This window comes from Echinops telfairi, unplaced genomic scaffold, assembly GCF_000313985.2.
Source record: "Echinops telfairi isolate 266 unplaced genomic scaffold, ASM31398v2 ScPeMD7_7468;HRSCAF=8506_1, whole genome shotgun sequence".
Lineage (NCBI taxonomy): Eukaryota > Metazoa > Chordata > Mammalia > Afrosoricida > Tenrecidae > Echinops > Echinops telfairi.
Window position 1 is genome coordinate 2116747 of NW_022111370.1, and position 13071 is coordinate 2129817.

Consider the following 13071-nt stretch of genomic DNA (forward strand, 5'->3'; position numbering starts at 1 on the left):
GCTTAGTAAGTGACAACTCGCGGCTTTCTCAGAAAAGGGTCACATTTTTATCCTACACATGTAATGTGAATGCTCCATAAATATGAGAGATGTGAGGATGATGACCATCATATGAACATAAAAATTTCGAAATGTATGTCCCTCAAAGGATGTTAAAGAGGAATGCGTTGTTATGGTTCTAATCTACGATGTCCTAAAATGTTAGTTGAGGGCAAGAGGCATGACTGCTGTGGAGTGAATTGTGTCCTCCTGTAGATAATGTTGTAAATTCGCAACACTTAAACCCGTGAAGGTCATCCTGAGTGGCAGTAAGACTTTCCGTGTTATTTTAAAGAGGCCCTATCCGTACAGGGAATTAAGCCAATGGCCTTTGAGACCCGACACAGATAAGGACGCACAGAGGAAGAAAGACTGATGCCCAAAGGAGATAATCAAGCAACAGAGGAAGAGCAGGTAAAGAAATTCCCTTTGTAGCATTCAGGGAGAGACAGCATTTCACGGGAGTCAGCACCCTGAAGTCAACCTCTAGCCCCATGAATGGCAAGAAAATACATTTCTGGGTGTTGAACCCACCTACATGTGGCATTTACACTTATGTGCTGGCGGCGGCGGCTATGTTCCCACTCCAGTTCAGCACCATGTTCCCCATGGTTATGTCTCAGCTCTGGCTCATGCCCACTGAGACAATCCATTGCGAGGGAGGGTCTTCCTCTTTTTTGCTGGCCCTCTGTTTTACCGAGCACAATGTCCTTCTCTAGAACCTGATCCAGATCATAATTTGTCAACAGTACAAAAGACAACATTTTGCCACCCTCTCCTTTAAGGAACACTCTGGCTTTTTCCTAGACAATTATTTTCCATTCTTCTGGCGTTTCTTGGAATGATTCAATGTTCTTTTCAAACACCATAATTCACATGTATCGATCCTTTGCTGTTCTTTATTCATTGTCCACCTGTCACATGCACGTAAGATGGCTGAAAATAGCATAGCATGGGTCAGGGGCACTTTTGTCTTCAAAGTGACATCCTTGCTCTTACACACTTTAAAGAGATCTCACTTAGGAAATGTCCCTAATGCAATGTCATTTGATTTCTCAACTGCTATTGCTCTGGGCATTTGACTGTGGATTCAAGTAAAGTGAAAATCTTTGGTAACTTGACTATTTAGATTATCATGATTTTGCTAATTGGTCTATTTATGAGGATTAAAAAAGGTTTACGAGTAACCTAGTCTGAAGACTTCAATTATGTATTTGTTTATTTCATTAAATTCTTCAAGTGTCCTCTGCTTTCAGGAACTACCTGCATATTGCAGGTTGTTAATAAGCCTTCATTCAGCCATGGTGTGGTGTTCTTCACATCATACTGAGCCTTGGATTATGTGCTCAGCATTCAGTCTGGAAGTACATAGGAACAAGCAAATGAGTCTTGGAAGAAGTTCGCCCAGAGTGCTCCTTAGAGGCAAGGGTGGCAACCTTACATAACTTCAGACAGGCTGTCGGGAGACACCAGTCCCTGGAGAAGGATCTCATGTTTGGTAAAGTGGAGGAGCAGTGGAAAAGAGGAAGGTCCTCCAGGAGGTGGATTGATACAGTGAAAACCACAATGGGATCAAGCACAGAAAGGGTTGTGAAGGTGGCGCAGGGCCAGGCAGTATTTCCTTCTGTTGAGCATAGGGTAGTTATGGGTTGGAACAAACTCAATGGCATCTAAGAAGACAACCAAAAAACCAGTCTGAATTAGTATGGTGAAACATTAGAAAAGGGATGCAAATCTATAATGATTTTAAACCACACACACACAGTATTGCTTTGTTCAAACAACTGTGTACTGGTCTACAATCAGGTTTCCCATGAGCCCTAATAGTGGTTGATGTATAAATTTGAATAACAGTCATGTTAACTGGTTTCTTTGTAAGTGTATGGATGTTATACTTCACTGGTAGTGTTTTATACTTCTGGATTGACCTTGAAATGCTCTTTTTGACAATTAATGCTCTTTAATCTGTCCTTCCCAGCATAGGAGAACATATGATTGTCCTATTCAAAAGCCAAAGCCAGTTCATTTCAGCTCACGAATGCCTAGGACATCAATCTTCAAGTGTCCCATTTTCTTATGAAAACTTCAGATCATTGCAACCGATTCTTCCCATTTAGAGTCAAGCCACTTCGACGAATGGAGTCCCCTCATCTTTCCTTCATCTATTAAGGTGGATTTTACCAGGAGGAGGCAGGCCTTCCAGTGTCGTACTATGAGTCTTCCAACTTGAGCAGTTTATCTTCTGGCACTGTATCAGACAAATTTCCTCTGCCAACCACCTGGTATTATTGGCTAATTATTTTCAAATGTAAATTACCAGGTCTTGCTTCTGCGTCTGTCTTTGTCTGGAAACTCCACTGAACCTGGATCACTAGGGACAGCCCTGCTGGAATTTGAAATATCAGAGGCAGACCTTCCAAAATGATAGCAAGACACAAGTCACCAGGGAAAACAAACTGACAGAGGAGCAGTGGATCAAAGACTGTAAAGGCTATTGTTGGGTGCCATTGAGTTGGTTCTGACTGATAAGGGTCATATACACAGCAGAATAAAACATGGCTTGATCCCGCACCATCTTCACAGGTGTTCTTATGTTTGAGCCCATTGTTGCAGCCATGCTGTCCATCCATCTTGTTGAAGGGCTTCCTCTTTTTCACCGCCCCTTTACTATACCATCCATGACGATCCTTTTCCATGGAGTGGTATTTCCTGATAACATGTCCAAAGCACGTGAGACAAAATCTTTCCATCCTTGCCTCTAAGGGGCATTCTGGCTGTACTTCTTCCAAAACATGCTTTTGGAAATCCATGGTACTTTCAATATCCCTTGCCAACATCATAATTAAAATGCAACCCTTCTTCTGCTGTCTTACTTACTCAGTGTCCATGCGTATATGGTGAGAGGAAGACCATGGCTTGGGTCAGGTGTGCCTTAATCTTCAAAGTCACTTCCTTGCTTTTCAACACTGTAAAGAGGTCTTGTGAAGCAAGAGTTACCCAATGTAATTGTGTCGTTTGATCTCATGACTGCTGCCTCCATGAGGTTTGACTGTGTGGATCCAAGCAAGACACAATCCTTGGCAATGCCAACCTTTTCCTCTGTATATCATGATGTTAACTTTTGGCTCAATTGTGAGAATTTTATATTCTTTACAGTGAGTCGTAATCCGTATGGAAAGCTGAACTCCTTAATATTCACCAGCAAGTGTTTCAAGTCCTCCTTATTTTCAGCAAGCAAGGTTAGAATGCAAATATGGTTATATATGTAGAACCTTAGTAAATCTATTTTCAAAAGTTTAATGTGAGAAAACAGTAAGAGATACACAAAAATGTTTTATGTACAAATAACAATATTACATAATATATACAGTGAAAAGCCAAATTCAAAGAAAATGTTCATAATAGAGAATGATTATATTTATGTTTCCATGAAAATCTGCCATAGTGATATGAAAGTAGTCATGACAAAACAGAAAAAAATTAAAAAGCAAAATGACAAGAAGTACATTTGGCATGAATTGACTTTTGAAAAATATATCTATTTATACACAGAGAATACATGCAGGAAATATTTGAATGGCAGTTGATATGCCATCCAGAAGTGATTTTAAATTTCCTTTTAAAAATACTTTTGAAACTGAACATATATTACTTTCAAAGTCAGAATTGAATATTTTTGGCAAAATAAAAAGTAGATATCATTATATATAAAGAAACAAGCTGAATACAGAAACTTTTGGAAACCAGATCACTCAGGCATGCATCATAAAAAAAAAAGAAACAAGCTGCAGTAAAAATCTAAATAATTAATGATAGTTAGCAGTACATGGTTTTTGCTTGAAAGCAATATAAAAATAGTGAACAAGAGGATAGAAACAATCCTTTTTCCTCTTCAAGTGTCAGAGAGACAAGGATTAAATCATGGATCATGAAGACAATTCTCAAGTGAACACTAAATCTGAGTACAGTACAATGCACAGATATATTCCATTTGTGTGGATTATATTAGTAAAGCTATATAGTATAGCATAAAATTCCACATGTGTTCTCTCTCTTTATATATATATATTTTTTTTTTTTTTAACAAAGGTAAGTTAAGGAGCATCATATCAATTTTCGAAATAACAAAACAAAAGATAAATCTATACCACCAGGGTTAATTGGTAAAAGCATTCAGAATGGAAAATGCAAGAATAAATATATGTATAAAGTGAAGAATAAGAAAAGAGAGGTCATTAGGAGATACAAATGAGCACTAGCAAAGAAATAACAAAGGAAAGCAAGTTGGCACCAACTCAAGAGGTTCAAGACTATTTCATTCATTCATTCAGTAATATGTGTCTTGTTCAATTACATGCCAAAGAACTTGATACCCCTTAAACTTCTTTTTCAATGAAGTTGGAATCAAGACTTGTTATGTAATTTTCCCATGTGCCATACGTGTGTGTGTGTGAGTGTGTGCCTTCAAAGAGTAAACCAAAATAGAAATTTTGAATACTGCCTGAGTTTAGTTTATTTGAGGTCACCGAGAATTCGAACGAGGACGTGTGTCAGTCATGGGAGGTTCCAGTGAGAATGAAGATGTGACATTGTAGTAAACTATTCCTTGGGGACTTTTGCTTCAAGAGTTTACTCAAATAAGTGAAGGAGGCAAACTGCCTTGGAGGAGGGCCACTTCTATAGAGACGGAATTTTTATTTTCCAGCAAATAATTCTGTGCTCTTTAAAAGGTAGTATGCCAGGTGTCAGAGCAAATCCCGGGGTACATAGGGTAGCCAACCACAAAGGGGGGTGGGGGGGAGGAACGGCGAAAGTTAAAAAAAAAGGGATATGTGATGGGGGAATAGGGCACTGACCACCCAAGGGAAGGGTATTGCTTGTGTCTCCACAGGGAAAGAGGGACCAGATTTAAAGCCAGTGCCATACGAATGCAGCTTGTTGGCAAGGAGTGGGGAGCCAATGGAGGGGCCTGAGGGCTCGGCCCCCACATGACAGCTACGTGGACAACTGCCCCTCCCCAGAAGAATTTACTTGAGAGGACAGCAATGAAGCTGCAGTTAGGGGAGAGGGGCATGTCTGATCCGAGCAAATGGGAGCACTTATGGGGAGGAAGAGAGAGTGGAGCACATCCTGACCCACCAGGCCTGGACGACGACATCCCTGCTCTGAACAGCCAATGGACAGAGTGGACAATATGGCTAATCCCACCGCGAGACATGCCGTCCCTTGATGGCCCTGGGCTCTAAGGGGGACAGCATTAGAGACTCACTGTCGGGACTGGCCCGGACTGACCCTGAGACACCGAGGCAAACCACAAAAAGCATGCGGCAGAGCAACCGTGGGAGCAGAGCAGAGGGAGTACAAAGGACAGACTCAGGGCCAGAGCATGTTACCCCATCAGACCTGACTGAAGGACACGACGCATAGAGATAAAAAATCAGACCTTGATCTATTTACAGGTTTTTCTTTCTGCTTAAAGTTTTTTTCTTTTAATTAATTTATTCCTATGGGTAATTGGTTTCCTTCTTTGTTGCCACCTATGTGTTCTCACTGATTACCTATCTTGTTATGGCTTGGTTTTTGATGCATATTATTATCTCTACAGATCTATCCAGATAAGATAGACTGGATGAATAGTCTGGAGGAGAAAACAATGGGAGCAACAGTTCCGGGGGGACACGGGAGAGGGGGATGTGGAGGTAAAGTGGTGGTGCTGACCAACCCAGGGACAGGGGAGCAACTAGTGATCCAAAAACAGTGGCAAGGAGGGTGTGAGAGGTCTGGTATGGATTAAGCAAGGGCAATGTAACCAAGAGAAATCACTGAAACCCAAATGAAGGCTGAGCATGATAGTGGGACAAGAGGAAAGTAAAGGGAAATAGAGGAAAGAACTAGGGGAAAAGGGTATGTATAGAGTATATATAAGACTGGAATGTACATATGTAAATATACTTATATAAGAGTGTGGGGAAACAGATCTACATGCATATATTTATAGGTTTAGTATTAAGGCAGCAGATAGACATTGGGTCTCTACTCAAGCACTTACTCATTGCAAGAAAACATTGTTCTATTAAATTGGCATTCCAGGATACACACCTTCCCGACACGATTGCTGAAGAAAAATGTGAATACTTATACACAATGTGAACACTTATACACTTATATACAAAGGTGGTGAAGAAAACTGATGGTGTCCGGCTACCAAAAGATATAGCGTGTGGGGTCTCAAAGGCTTAAAGGCAAACAAGCAGCCATCTAGCTGAGAAGCATCAAAGCCCAAATGGAAGAAGCACACCAACCTGTCTGACCATGAGGGGTAGAAGGGATCAGTTATCAGATATCAAAGAACTGAAAATCATATCAGTGGGTGCCCGCTTTACTGACACAACCACTGAAGACAAACGTGTGCATAAGCAAATGTGGTGAAGAGAGCTAATGGTGCCCGGCTATCCAAAGATATAGCATCTGGGGTCTTAACGGCTTGAAGATAAACAAGCAGCCATCCAGCTGAGAAGCATCAAAGCCCACAAGGAAGAAGCACACCAGCCTGACTGACCACGAGGTACAGAAGGGACCAGTTATCAGACATCAAAGAACTAAAAATCAGATCAGTGGGTGCCCTCCTTCCTGATACGATCACTGAAGACAAACGTGTGCATAAGCAAAGGTGGTGAAGAAAGCTGATGGTGCCTGGCTATCCAAAGATATAGCATCTGGGGTCTTAAAGGCTTGAAGATAAACAAGCAGCCAACTGGCTCAGAAGCAACAAAGCCCACATGAAAGAAGCACAACAGCATGTGTGACGACGAGCTATCGAAGGGATCAGATATCAAGCATCCAAGAACAAAAAATCATATCATTGTAAAGGTGGGTGAGTGCAGAGTGGAGACTCAAAGCCCATCGGTGGGCAACTGAACACCCCCTTACTGAGGGGTTGTGGGGAGGAGACGAGCCAATCAGGGTGCAGGGTAGCAAAGATGAAACATACAACTTTCCTCTAGTTCTTTAATGCTTCACCCACCACAAAAACAAGAACCCAAATCCAACCTAAAAAACCGGGGTAGACCAGAGGATGTACATTGGTACAGATAGCAACTGGAAACACAGGGAATCCAGGATAGATGACTCCTTCAGGACCAATGGTGAGAGGGGTGATGCCTGGAAGGTGAAGGGAATGTGGGGTAGAAAGCAGGAACCAATTACAAGAATCTAAGTATTGCCTCATCCCTGGGGAATGGACAGCAGAGAAGAGGGTGGAGGGAAACATCGGACAGGGTAACTTATGACAAAAGTATTCTAATTTATGAACTATGAAGGGTTCATGATGGACGGGGGAGTGGGGAGAGAGGGGGAAAATGAGCGACTGATATTAGGGGCTAGAGTGGGAGGCAAATGTTTTGAGAATGATGAGGGCAACAAATGTGCATATGTGCTTGACACAACGTATATATGTATGGATTGTGATGAAAATTGTACGAGCCCCCAATAAAATAATTTTTTAAAAAAGGATGTGACAACATTAGAAGTTTATTTTGGATATGACTGGATAGATGCATTAAAAAAGTGGGAAATTAAAAACAATGTAGAAACAGTATCTGTCTATGAGGGGTCTTCATAAAGGTCATTACATATTATGGCTATATTTTGTATATCTTGATGTTTGTCCACCCATTTGAAAAGAGTTCTCATCAGAGACATAAACTCTGCTCAAATTGCAGCCGGAACAAATATTAAATTTATGATGACTCTTGAATGGAAGAAGAAGCCCTGGGGGTGCCATGGGTGCTATGAGCTGCTAAATGCTCAGCAGCAGTCTGACCTCAAGAGCAACTTCACTCTTTCCCACCAGGGTCACTGTGAGTCAGCATCAACTCAAGGGCAAGAGGTTTGGTTTGGTTCTCAATGGGAGAATGGTGAAATCATTAATGCTTTATCAGAAGTTCACAGGAACAATGCCCTATAGACAAGAGCAGTTTATAAGAGATGCTGAAGATAGAGTCTGCAGTGGCAGACCATCCGTATCACTGTGCTAGACAAGTCATCTTCTGTGTACCTTAGTTGAAGAGGACCAAGGATTAGCAACAGAATCAATACCATAGCTATTTCAATGGGCCAACGCTTGTACTTAGGTCAGCTGCAGACAAGAACAAAGCTTTCAGCGGAAATTTCAAACAAGCGTGACCATATCCTGAACCATTTCCTTGAAAGAAGTATGATAGGGGATGCAGCATGCTTTGGCCAGTATGATCCTGAAGGCAGAGCACAATTGGAGCGGTGGCTACCGATAGATGAAAGTGATCTAGTGAAGGCAAAAGCAGACAGCTGAAGAGCAAAGGTCATGACAACAGTTTTGGTTTCTTTGGATGCTCATGGTATTGCAGCCTTCTGTGTGGATTACAACTCGATGTAAACAAGAGCAAAGTTCTCACACACTGACCAGTGGATAACATCCTGATAAATGCAGCAAGGATTGAAGGTGTCAAGGATGTCATCTTGCTTGAATCCGTAATCAATGCTCATAGAAGCAGCAGTCAAAAGCTCAAACAATGCGATGGCATTGAATGAATCTGCTTGACAAGACCTGTAGAAAGTGTTGAAAAGCAGGAGGTTGCTTTGAGGAGAGGACTAAGGTGGATCTGACCCAAACCATAGGAGGATGGTACTTGGCTTGTCAAACTCAATTCATTCCACTCATGTCTGAACGCCGAAAAGTTCATACTAAACATATTCTTTTTACCACAAGAAATAATGGAAGACCAACTAACTGGTTCTGAGGCCCCCAAATTACACTTATAATTTCATTTTTTCCAGGTCTTTAACACAAAGTTAATAGTCCCAGGCTCTGGAAATATCCCCTCAAACATCTAAACACAATAAATTGAGTACATTAAATATCAAAGCACAATATAGTAAATAAAATAAATAGGATAAATAAAATAAAATACAAATGGCATGCAAAAAAAAAAAAGGCACAACAGTGACTGTTTTAATGCACTAACAAAAGCACTATATATTGTCTGACCTAGAGAGTGCTTAAACTGAAGTGTCGCCCCTTTGGGTCCTCAGTGTGGCTCACTTTCAGCCTGCCAGGTCGTTTTCAAGCAGGGATTTCGGTTGGACTATCAAGCAAAGTTACTAACACTGAGCAGATATTTTTTGAATTTTACTTCTCGAGTAGTGGAAAGTTTAAGCTTGCAGTCATTTGCCAACCACGGTATCGCTGTTTCCCATGGCCTCATATGCATGTGGAAGCTGTACACCGAGTAAGGAAGACTGAAGAAGCATCACGGCCATTGAATGAGGGTGCTGGTGAAGAACATTGAAAGAACCATGGACTGCCCTAAGAACAAAGAAACATGGATTGAAAGAAGTAAGACCAGAAGGCTCCTTAGTGGCAAGGAAGGAGAGACTTCATCTTACCATACTTTGTACATGTCAACAGAGACTGTTCCTGGAGAAAGACATCGTGTTTGGTAAAGTATCAGGACCATGGAAAAGAGAAAGGCCCTTAACAATAGAAGATGGATATTGTGGTACTGCAGCAGTGGCTCAAACATAGGAACGATTGGGGGGCTGGCACAGGACTGGGAGGTGTTTCATACTATTGTACATAGGCTCTCTCTGAGTCACTAATGACTCGATAGCACTGAACAATAACAACAATATGGCATTTTGCTTGTTGACTTTCTGGTGGACCAAGGAATGATAACATGTACTAATTATGAGAGTGCATGGATGAAGCTAGCCTATACTTTACCAGACACACATGGGAAAGCTCCACCAAAGAGTTTTTCTCCCCACCACAGTGCTCCTGCCTGTTGTGCTCATCAAACAGGAACAATTTTGGAAGCGGTTTCAATGGGAAATCATTAGACATCCACCTTATGGTCTTGAATGAGTCCTTCTGATTGCTATTTGCTCCTAATCTTTAAAAAGAAAAAAGAAAGGCACTTCCTTTCCTTCACTTAGTAATGGATTAAGGACTACATTGACATGGTTAAGTTCCCAGGATCCTTTGTTCTTTAGGGATGGGTAGATGACTAATACCATCATTTATAGCAGATTCAGACCTAGTGTTACCCATGTTAAGAAATAAGAATTTAATTTTTAATTTTTAACTTTGTCTTCCATTTTCTCCTGAAATTTTTGAAGTCCCATCTAGGTTATTATTAGTTTTTAGATAGTGCTCAATGAACTGTAAAAGGAATGTTTGCTCAATGTGATGGAAATAAGATTTTGCTGCAAAGAGGTACAACAATATTAAGACAATGATGGGGTCAAAGTAGAAGTAAGGTAAAACAATTTAGAGGCATCAAAATCCCAAGACAAACACAAACAAGTGATAAGAGAGTCAAGAACAGAATGGTGCCCAATGCAACAACAACAAACCCCAGGGGTGGTGCCGGGCGCGATGCATCATTATATAAAGATATGAAGTACATGTAGGCCAATGGAAATTCAGAAGAAGGGAATACAATGTTAAAAGGAATCGGAAGTTGAAGAAGAATCCAGCTGAGATGAAAATAGAGACATGGATGGTTTGAATAATAACCCCTACATACCAAACATGACCCATTAAGTAGTTCTTGTAAAGTTTCCTTACAATTCCAACTCTTAACAAGTCAACTCCAACTCATCCCTGCTGATTCCATGGTCACAGAGCTCCGCTGCTAACCTAAAGGACAGCTGCTGGAATCCACCATCTATGCAGCAGGGAGAATGTGGCAGTCTGCTTCTGTTAAGATTTCCCATCTTGGAAACTCTACGGGGCAGATCCACTCTGCCGTACAGGGTGATTATAAGTCAGTTGTGGTTTCCTTACATATAACCAACACGCAGCATACCAAATAAAGTGTGCAATTATGCTGATACCACCCACTGCCACTAAGTTGGATTCAACTCATAGCATCACTATAGGGAAGAATAGATCTGCTCTTCAAGGTTCTCAGAGAGTAAATCTTTGCAGAAGGTGCCCTCATTTTTCTCCAGGGGAGCAAATGTTGGGTTTGAACCACATACCTCATGGTTAACCATCCAACTCTTAGCACACAGAACCACCAGCCCAACTCCCTGCCATTGAGTTGATGCTGACTCGTAGAGACTCTAGGAGAGGGTAGAACTGCTCCTGTGAGTTTCTGAGACTGCAACTAATTAGAAGGCCCCCTCTTTCTCCCGAAGAATGCCATGTAGAAAAGGAATGTTTGGAAGTGGATTGAGGTAACAAATGTACAATTATGCTGGGTGTGACTGAACTCTGAAATGACATGATATATGTATTAATTTCCGATTAAAAATTTTTTTCAAAAGCACTTTACTCCTTTGGAACATCTGCTCGTCTGGGAAGACAGTTCATGGACCTGCCATTAGAAGGAAAGGCAGGAACGCAAAACCCAGCTGCACTCATACGAGTCTCAATTTCAGGAAAGTAGGAGAGAGCAGCCACTGGTGGCCAGCCTTTGAATTGTCTGGCCTGGCTGAAAAGGCCCAAAATAGTACTTCTAGTGAAGAGAAAAAATAATCAAACGAACATCCCAAATAAAAACGTAGTAAGATGACCACGATGAAAAGGGAGAGCCGGCTATCAAAAAGAAAAATGTCTGGGGAGCTAATACCGCATGATGGAAAGGACACATATTTAAGCGTGGATCACTCTTTGGGAGAGTACAGTGTATATGGAGCAGCACAGGGAGAAAACAGCGATGCTATATTTTTCATGAAATATTTCTGTTAAAATACAAAGGATTGATCAGGAGAAGTAGCCTCAGCTCAAGACAAGACGGAAAGAAGTGTGATGGTAGCAATCCAGCCTTTCCCGGCCAACCCCCTTTAATTATATCATGCGTGTGGACTTTCGGAGGCAATTTAGGAGAGAAAATTAGAGTAGGTAAACTACAGTAGTTTGTCAGTGAAAAATACAAGTGGAAAAAATTACCAAGAGCTTTGGGCAGAACAATTCTCAGGGATGATGAAAATCCAGACACATCGATGTTGATGAAGAGCTAGAGAATAATTGAATAATTTGCCTAACTGACATCTATTGCCACATGTAGTGCTTTCCCTGTGCACTAATAATGCTGGGGGTGGGTGGGCACATTTAGCCTCATTTTAGAGAAAAGACAACTGAGGCACAGGGAAATGTATCTAGCCTGGGAAAGGCAGGATCTGAACAGAGGTCACTAAATGTCCCAAGCATGAAATGTTCAGTGTATTCAGTAAATGTTAATGATATTAAAAGTGCACTGCCTGGATGTTCATTTTATTAATATGCTCAGAAGTTTCCAACAAGCAAATGGAAAACATTTTACAGAAAGCGCTCAACATACGGCGTATTTGGAATTCTTAAATATTGTATAAATGTTATTGGTGCCTTGGCGAGACTATCTGTATAACTATGGGTATGGGCAATAGAAGTTCTAAGGGGGAAAAACGACTCAATAGATCTGTGGGTTTTGAATGATCTTTTGCTAATGATAACGCATTCCCTTAACAGGAGCAAATTTGTAAGCATTTAGCAAATGACGTCCCATTTCCTTTGTGTGGATAACAATTAAAATAGAGTTTTGAAAAACAAAAAGGTAGAGGTAATGGGCATCATATCACCACATAGCTTGCTATTTAGCAAACCTACGGATTACATTAACCTGGCGAGAGACTTAGTCCATTTCCCCAAAGACATGACATTGGATTTCAGCAAAACTTGTGTTCCACCGACATCACTTTTGTGGTTAGGAATGCACTGCTGCCTCACTCCCACTTACTTCGGACACTATTTCCACTCCTGGCCCTCTGTCCTTCTCTGCAACATTCCCCTGAGCTTATCGTTCCAGTTTGCTTCAAGCCTTCATTCCCAGGTCATATCCCGGACCTTGCCTCTGCCGACCAGGGCAACCTCACCAGTACTCAGCTTCAAGTGACGGTTCTCCGCGAGGCACACTGCTCTTTCTTGAGGTTCCCTTTGTATTCGTTCCCACGGTCTTGGACTTTCTGCTACAGATATTTACATGGTTCACTCCTACAATGAGAGTCTTC

The 13071-nt window shown here is 41.4% G+C and overlaps 1 protein-coding gene across 1 annotated transcript in view; it reads right to left on the reverse strand.

The window, feature by feature from the left end:
• The window catches only part of SLIT2 (slit guidance ligand 2), a 407728-nt gene that overhangs the window by 105226 nt on the left and 289431 nt on the right, over positions 1-13071 (reverse strand). The gene's annotated exons all lie outside the window — the stretch shown is intronic.